The sequence below is a fragment of the Diabrotica undecimpunctata genome, chromosome 7 (assembly GCF_040954645.1).
Source record: "Diabrotica undecimpunctata isolate CICGRU chromosome 7, icDiaUnde3, whole genome shotgun sequence".
NCBI classification, from domain to species: Eukaryota; Metazoa; Arthropoda; class Insecta; order Coleoptera; family Chrysomelidae; genus Diabrotica; species Diabrotica undecimpunctata.
The window spans coordinates 150391374-150398620 of record NC_092809.1 but is presented as its reverse complement, the minus strand read 5'-3'; the positions used below and the strand labels follow the sequence as shown (position 1 = coordinate 150398620).

Sequence of the window (7247 nt, the reverse complement as noted above, 5' to 3'; positions counted from 1 at the left end):
GTAAAAGAATATGTATATTTGGGACAACTAGTTAAGTTAAATAAAGAAAATCAGACCGGAGAAATAAAGACAAGGATACAGTTGGCTTGGGCATCCTTCGGAAAACTTTCCTGTATACTAAAAAATAGAAAATACTTCCAATATTTAAAAACAAGAGTCTTCAACCAATGTATACTTCCTGTTCTCACATACGGTTCTCAAACTTGGACGTTTACAAAGGAAAACATGGAAAAAATTGCAAAGACCCAAAAATAGCAAAGCCCAAATGCTGAACATCAGGCTATCAGACAAGAAAAGAAATACTTGGATCCGCAACAAAACAAAAGTGACCGATGCGATGTATTAACGCAGAAGCAAACCTTAAGTGGAAGTTCGCTGGACATACCATAAGACAGAAAGGCGACAGATGGAATAAGATGATTATACACTGGAGACCATATAGTTACAAACGAAAGAGGAAGGCCACAAATGAGATGGTCAGATGACTTGAAGGAACACGCAGGCCCGAAGTGGATACAAACTGTCTACAATAGAGAGACGTGGAAGAAGGAAGAGGAGGCCTATGTCCAAAATTGGACAGCAAGGGCTGTATAGATAGACAGATAGATAGATTAAAAATCCATAATGAATGATAATACCAATTTTAGGAAACTAAAACCCATGATCCATATTAAAAAAACAAAAATTGTCTTATATAACAGTGAATTTAAAATTCTAATTTTGTTTAATTGCAACTTTAAATTTTAAAATTTATTTAACAAAAATTTAATCACTTCAAAAAACTTAAATTATGATTAAAAATAAAAAAAAACAAAATTGATCAGGTTCCACCGAGATTTGAACTCGGATCGCTGGATTCAAAGTCCAGAGTGCTAACCATTACACCATGGAACCGTGAGATTCTTGTTTTTAAATTATAGTGTTACGTTTAATGTTTTAAGTCAAAGATTACTTATAAAACGTGTTGCCTATATGTGGAAGTTAGTTAATACAATAATATATAGTTTAAAACTAATTCTTATGCAACTGGAGGTACTTGTTTATTTTATAATATTATTTCTTCAAGTTAATTTTTGACTACACTTTTCTAAAATATTTGTGTGTGAATTTTATTACGAAAAAATTTATTTTTAGCGGGATATTATTTTAGTAGTATCCCGCTACTTTGTAGTATCATTTAATTGTAGTTGTTGCTATTGAAAATAGTAAAATACCGTGGATAAATAGGTTTTAATATCTTAGCACCAAAAAAATTCCATGAAAATATTGTGCAACAAGTACTTATCTCTGGGTATAAAATATTTAATAGAAACAAAAAAATACTTAGGACGTCAGAAATGAGAGCTCTGAGATTAATTACTGGAAAAATATTAAGAGATAGAATAGGGAAGTGCGGGAACAGTGTTACAACTTTTTTTATTAGTCACAAAGTTGATGGACATGAATATTTTAAGTTTATTTTTATCATTATATGATAGTATATAGTTTACTTTGTTTTTTGATAAATTATTATAACATTACAAGAATAAGGTATGAAAGTATAGCATGACTTTGAAACTTTGTCATTTGTAACACTGTACCCTGCGGTAGTGTACAGTGTTACAAGTTACAATGTACATGGAACAGTGTTACAAGGCATAAAAAACATGAGAAAGGAGAAATTAAATACATAAATGATTAGGAAAAGATTTATTGTTAATTAAAACTATGAACATAAGGCCTAAATGTCAAAATTATCAAGATATTCAACATAGAGAAAAAGTAAATTTGATAAAACCTATTCAAGTGAATTTTTAAATTTTGTTAAATCGATATTAAAAACCAGCATCTCCGATGTCCGGTTTGTTCCACCTGCAGCAACTGGTGGTGGCAATTTGTGTATAATATATTCCTTACGAAAAGTGTAGGATTGTTCAGTTTTTACAAAATTTAAACAGAGGTTTAATTCTCTTTATGTAGACAATCACATATTCTTCCTCCAGTTCCTCCTCGACTAAACCCACCGAAAAAATATTACTTTTAGGCTCCCCTTCAGCAACAAGCACATAATCGCCAACTGAAACTGATGAATAATCCATTTCCATTTCTTCGCCTTCCAAATTGTTACTAGCATTACTTTCAGCATAAGGAACTTCGCCTTCTGATTCCTCATAACTCTCGTCATCTTTTTTCTCCTTAATGATTTTTTTCTTTACATCCTTCGCTTTCTTTCTACTTCGTTCCAATAATTCATTTACTAATTCGTCCTTAATAGGAGTGTCTGTTAGCACCATGAATTTTCCTTTTTTCCTTCCTGTGATGTTTGTTTTCCTTGGTGGGGCTTTTGGAAAGGGTCTAACGAGTTCAGGTGAAATTAAAGTTGTTTGTTTGACCAATACACTTGACATAGAAGGTCTTTTTTCTTGTTGGTGCTGTATATTCCTAGGAGGGGTAGATGAAGGTATTACAAGGCGAGGTGAAGGCGAAAGAGTTGAAGTGGAAGGACTAGTTAGAGACTTTGAAACTATAGTCTCATAATTCGAATCTGTTACATGTAATGTATGCTCATATGCTACGTCACAAGGAACTTGTGCCGAGGTAGAAGGCTGAGGTTGATCTCTGTTTGAAGTCTGCAATGAAGTTGCTGTAGCCAGAGAGCGGTCTGTCACACTGGATGACAAAAAGTCATCGTCTGTAAATATATTTCGATTTAAAGGCCATATGCCTGTCGAAGAAAACCCATTGACTATGTTTGAGATAGAGAATGCTTTAGGAAATGCTTTACCAAATAGAGCAGCAACATCATAGATGGAAATGACTTTTCCAGGGTTGCAGATCATCCAGTCGTTGCAAGCAGAATTATAATTGGATTTTAAGCTTTTATAAACAGTTTTGTCAAGAGGTTGAAGTTTCGCACTTGTATGTGGTGGCAACGTAACCATAATTATCCCGCTTTGTTTTGCAAATTCCAAAGGGCCAATTGTGATATGCGATTCGTGATTGTCAAAAATTAGTATCACGGGGTTTTCTTTTGAACACTTAACATGTCTTTGGAAATGAATCAGAACCTCAACAAAAATTTCCCCGTTCATCCAACCGCTCTTTGTTGCACTGCCACTTGAGCCTGCAGGGGCACCAAATAACATTTGATTTTTGAAATGTACCCTTGGGAAAACTAAAAATGGTGGAACAGTGTTTCCAACAGCATTGATAATACAACAAGCGGTAATCAGCACTCCTCTCTCGCCTGATGTTACCTGGCCAACTTGTTTTTGTCCTTTAGCAGACAGCACATTCGGTGGATTATGTACCGTGGTGATTGCAGTTTCATCCAAATTATATATCAAATCGGGGGATATGCTATCTCCAAATTTTCCATATACTTTGATTAAATTTTCGAAGAAAGCATTTACATTAGTCCGATTAAAGCTTGTGGCTCTTGATAAGCTTGTTGCTTCAGGTTTGCGGAGAGACAATATGGGATGCCTCTTACGAAATCCCACTAACCAGTCTATTCCCGCTGAGTTATTAGTATCCCAGTTTTTCGGGATTTTTAGGCCATTGCGAACCTGAAACATAAAAATTCCAAGTAGACAAATTTAAATTGTTGTAACAATTTACTTACAGCCAATTGATAGGCTAGTCCCAAGGTATCTTTGCGGGTCAAACCATGATGTATTTTACTTGCTGTTATTAAATATGATTCGAGTTCATCTTCCAACTCTTTGGAAAAAATTTGATTTATTTTGTAATTTGGTTCAAATTTTATTTATTTGGATTTTCTGAATTTTTGTATTTATTTATGTAACGTTTTAACGTCATGTGACATAATTTGTATTTTTTCGCTGCCCCTCTAATGCTCATTTTATTTTGAAGCACATCAAGAACAGCTTTTTGAGAATCTTCTCATCGGTTTTTAAGAGGGTTCTTACACCTTTGCTTTTACGTGGCATTTTCTCACTAAAATAAATTTGTAATCAAGAAATTTATAATTAATTGTTTTACTAGGGGTACAGTGTTACAAGAATTTTTGTAACAGTGTACCCTGTAACACTGTTCACTTTTGAACGCCAATGCACATAGAACTAAATTTTTAGCGCGGTACTGAAATATAGGTTATGGTTTTAAGTGTAAATCCAATAGAAATATATTTACTTTCCATCCATAATATAAAATTAATGAATTACTAACGTACTTACCCATATACTAATACACTTAGATCTTAAAAATTTTACTTTTCACAGGTATAAAAACTGTTATGAAAATATGTGACTACAAAACACTTGTATTCAACTACGATAACTGATTTATGGAAGGCATCCGACCTTTAATGAGGTTACGGTACATGTAGTTCGCCTATCTACCAAGAGGTGGAACAGAAAGCAAATGTAACACTGTTCCCTTTGTAACACTGTTCCCGCACTTTCCCGTTAAGACATCTCCGTAAAATACAGTAGATATACTATACGACGGGGAAGACAGAGAAGACGGGAATAAATTCAGCATTTTACACCAGCGATAGAATACTCCTAACAGCAAGGTATTAAATACCAGCAGGCACTAGAACACCAGACTAGAACACTAGGAAGACCCTTTATAATATTTCAAATGCAAACACGCAAAAGTTAAAATACAACTGAATAAAAGCGATACATATTATATGAAAAAGGAAAGATAAGGAGGAGGCACGAGGCATCTATGTTTAGCAGTGGATCCTCAAGGTTTATTGATAGTAATTAAGAATAATACTAAGTACTTGAATCTTGAGATTTATTCCGTTATTTCGTCGTTAAATAATATTCTGTCTCGTTTGTGTTCTCTTCTTGCCACTACTAAAGATTTTGTTCTAGATGTAGATATTCGCCTATTGTATGAGTCAGCCGAAGTTTTGAATGCTTGTACTATTCGCTGTAGGTTTTCTTTGTTATCTGAAATCAAAATTGTATCGATTGAATAATAAAGGTTTTTATTGGTTTTCTGATCAGCTTGTTTCCTGGCTGTTTAGTTTCTTCCATGATTTTGTTCATTGCTAAATTCAAGAGTGGTGGGTTTAAGCTATCTCCCTTCCAGATTCCCAAGTTGGTATATTCTTTCGATGATAGTTAGTTCTTGACTTTAATTTTTTTATTGTTAGTGTTTAATGTTGTAAGCTATACCATTCTGTGGGACTGGTTTTGTTTTACTAATTATTATAACACGTCTTCTAATCTAATGCAGACAAAGGCTTTAGTTGGATCTATAAAGCATATATAGGTAGGTTTGTTATATTTCAATGTTTTCTCAATAATTTGTCTGGTTATAGATATAAGTAGTCGATATACTTGATTTATTGTGTCGTGTCTTGTTGCTCTTCAATGATTATGTATTTTTCTTTAATGTGATTGGCAAATATCAGTTTAATAATTGTGATAAGCAAGGCGATTTTATAATAATTGGTACGATTTCCTTTTTTGTGTACTGGTATGGAAATACAGTTTCCCAATTGGTCTGGTACGTGCTTGCTATTTAAAATTTCCTGAAAAAGTATCTGGATAGCGGGTTGATACTCATCTATGATTCCAATAGGTGACATATTTACTTCAGGAATGTGCCAATACCTACGCGAGCCTTGGTTTACCTCGTAATACCATACAGGAGAAACCATTGTACTACCCTCTGATATCTGATATCATTTCTCGAATAACTTCTATTTTCTTCAACACCTGTTCCATTCTGCCAAAAACGCGATTGCTAGGAACAAATGAGTGACCTGTGACTGAGTATATAAGTTCAATAAAATTTAAATTTTGTGGGGCACCCAAAAACCATCTAGCGCACATGGCGACTATAATACAATTTTTATTTTGACCACCGCATCCATCGAAGACCAATCTCAAAGTTTTAATGCCTTTTAAGTCGATGAAATAAAGCGGAACTTACCTCACTGGATACTTTATGAAACTCATTTTCGGTCCATGTATACATGAAAGTTTTTTCTTTGGTTTCCTTATTTTTTGATGATCCTTGGTTATAAATATACAATTGTCAGCTATAGTAAGCGTTTTGATCCGAGACCTTTGGCAGTACTTGATTTTTTTGACAGTCGAAGCTTGTTGTAATTAAATCATCTTTAGTTTCTCGTAGTAGTGAATAAAAGCCTTTGCTCTTAATTTATGGACGCGTTTGTTGATAAATAGGTCTTTCCTTTTATGCACATTATTTGTTTCAACTTTGATTTGCTCATCGAATGACAAACAAGTAGAACATACATCCGTTCATTGTGTTCCAAACCCCATGTGGAAACATTTATTAAAAATATTTCGAAAATAATAATCTTTAACTTTAAGATTGCCTGTTACCTCGTTATTATACATCCGTTTTATTTTTCTTATATTCAACTCAGAGATCTCTCCTAGTAGTGATAATTTAAAAACCTAATCATAGCTCTGAAGATGGCTTTGTAAGCCAAAAGCGCTCAGCTAGAAAATAAACGTTTATACACTTTAGAAATACTTTTCTTTTCCCATTCTTTGAAAAATCATTGTGCAAGAAACAAACAAAAAACAAACCAGCCTCGGTATTTGGACAAAAACAAGAATATACGACGTAGGAGTTCAGAAAAACTATGAGAATAGGAACGTGAAATATACAAGTAATCGCAACGAAACAAAATGAAATAATCTCAGAAATTGAACGACTAGTCACATATAGTCTTAACTGAAACAAAAAAAAGTCAAGGAGAGAAAATTATAGGGAAATATATAAACACATGGAGTGCAGAGCACACAACATATTTGGACAACCAACGATAAATGTTGGACATTATATGCAATCTATGCAATGAATGACAATGCGACCAAAAGAGAAAAGGAACATTTTTTGGAAAGATATAGAGTAAAGTACTCTATGGAGTATTAAATATGGAACAACACTCTTACAAAAAAAGGCTTTTAGAGCATAGTTCAACTGGACTTTATGAGAAAATGTCTACAAATCACCAGACCGGATAAAAAAAAACAGAGAAAATATGGAACAGAATGAGAGTAGAATCCTTAATTACAAAAAAGTTGGAAAACATAGTCCTGCAGTAGTATGGGCATGTACAAAGAATGCCAGAGAACAGGTAGCTGAAAAGAATATTAGACTGGGATCCGCCAAGAAGAAGACGGAAAAGAAGACCTGCCACAAGATGGAGCACACATAAAAACACTTAACACTGCGAAATACAACACAGATATGGATAGACCCGGAGTCATACGACAACTACAAATAGCGCAGATAATCAAGGA

General features: G+C 33.8%; 1 non-coding gene across 1 annotated transcript; it reads right to left on the bottom strand.

The window, feature by feature from the left end:
• Nucleotides 1–822: 822 nt before the first annotated feature.
• TRNAQ-UUG (transfer RNA glutamine (anticodon UUG)) lies at nt 823–894 on the bottom strand. The gene has a single exon. It is a non-coding gene; the product is annotated as a tRNA-Gln (tRNA).
• Between the last annotated feature and the right edge of the window lie 6353 nt (nt 895–7247).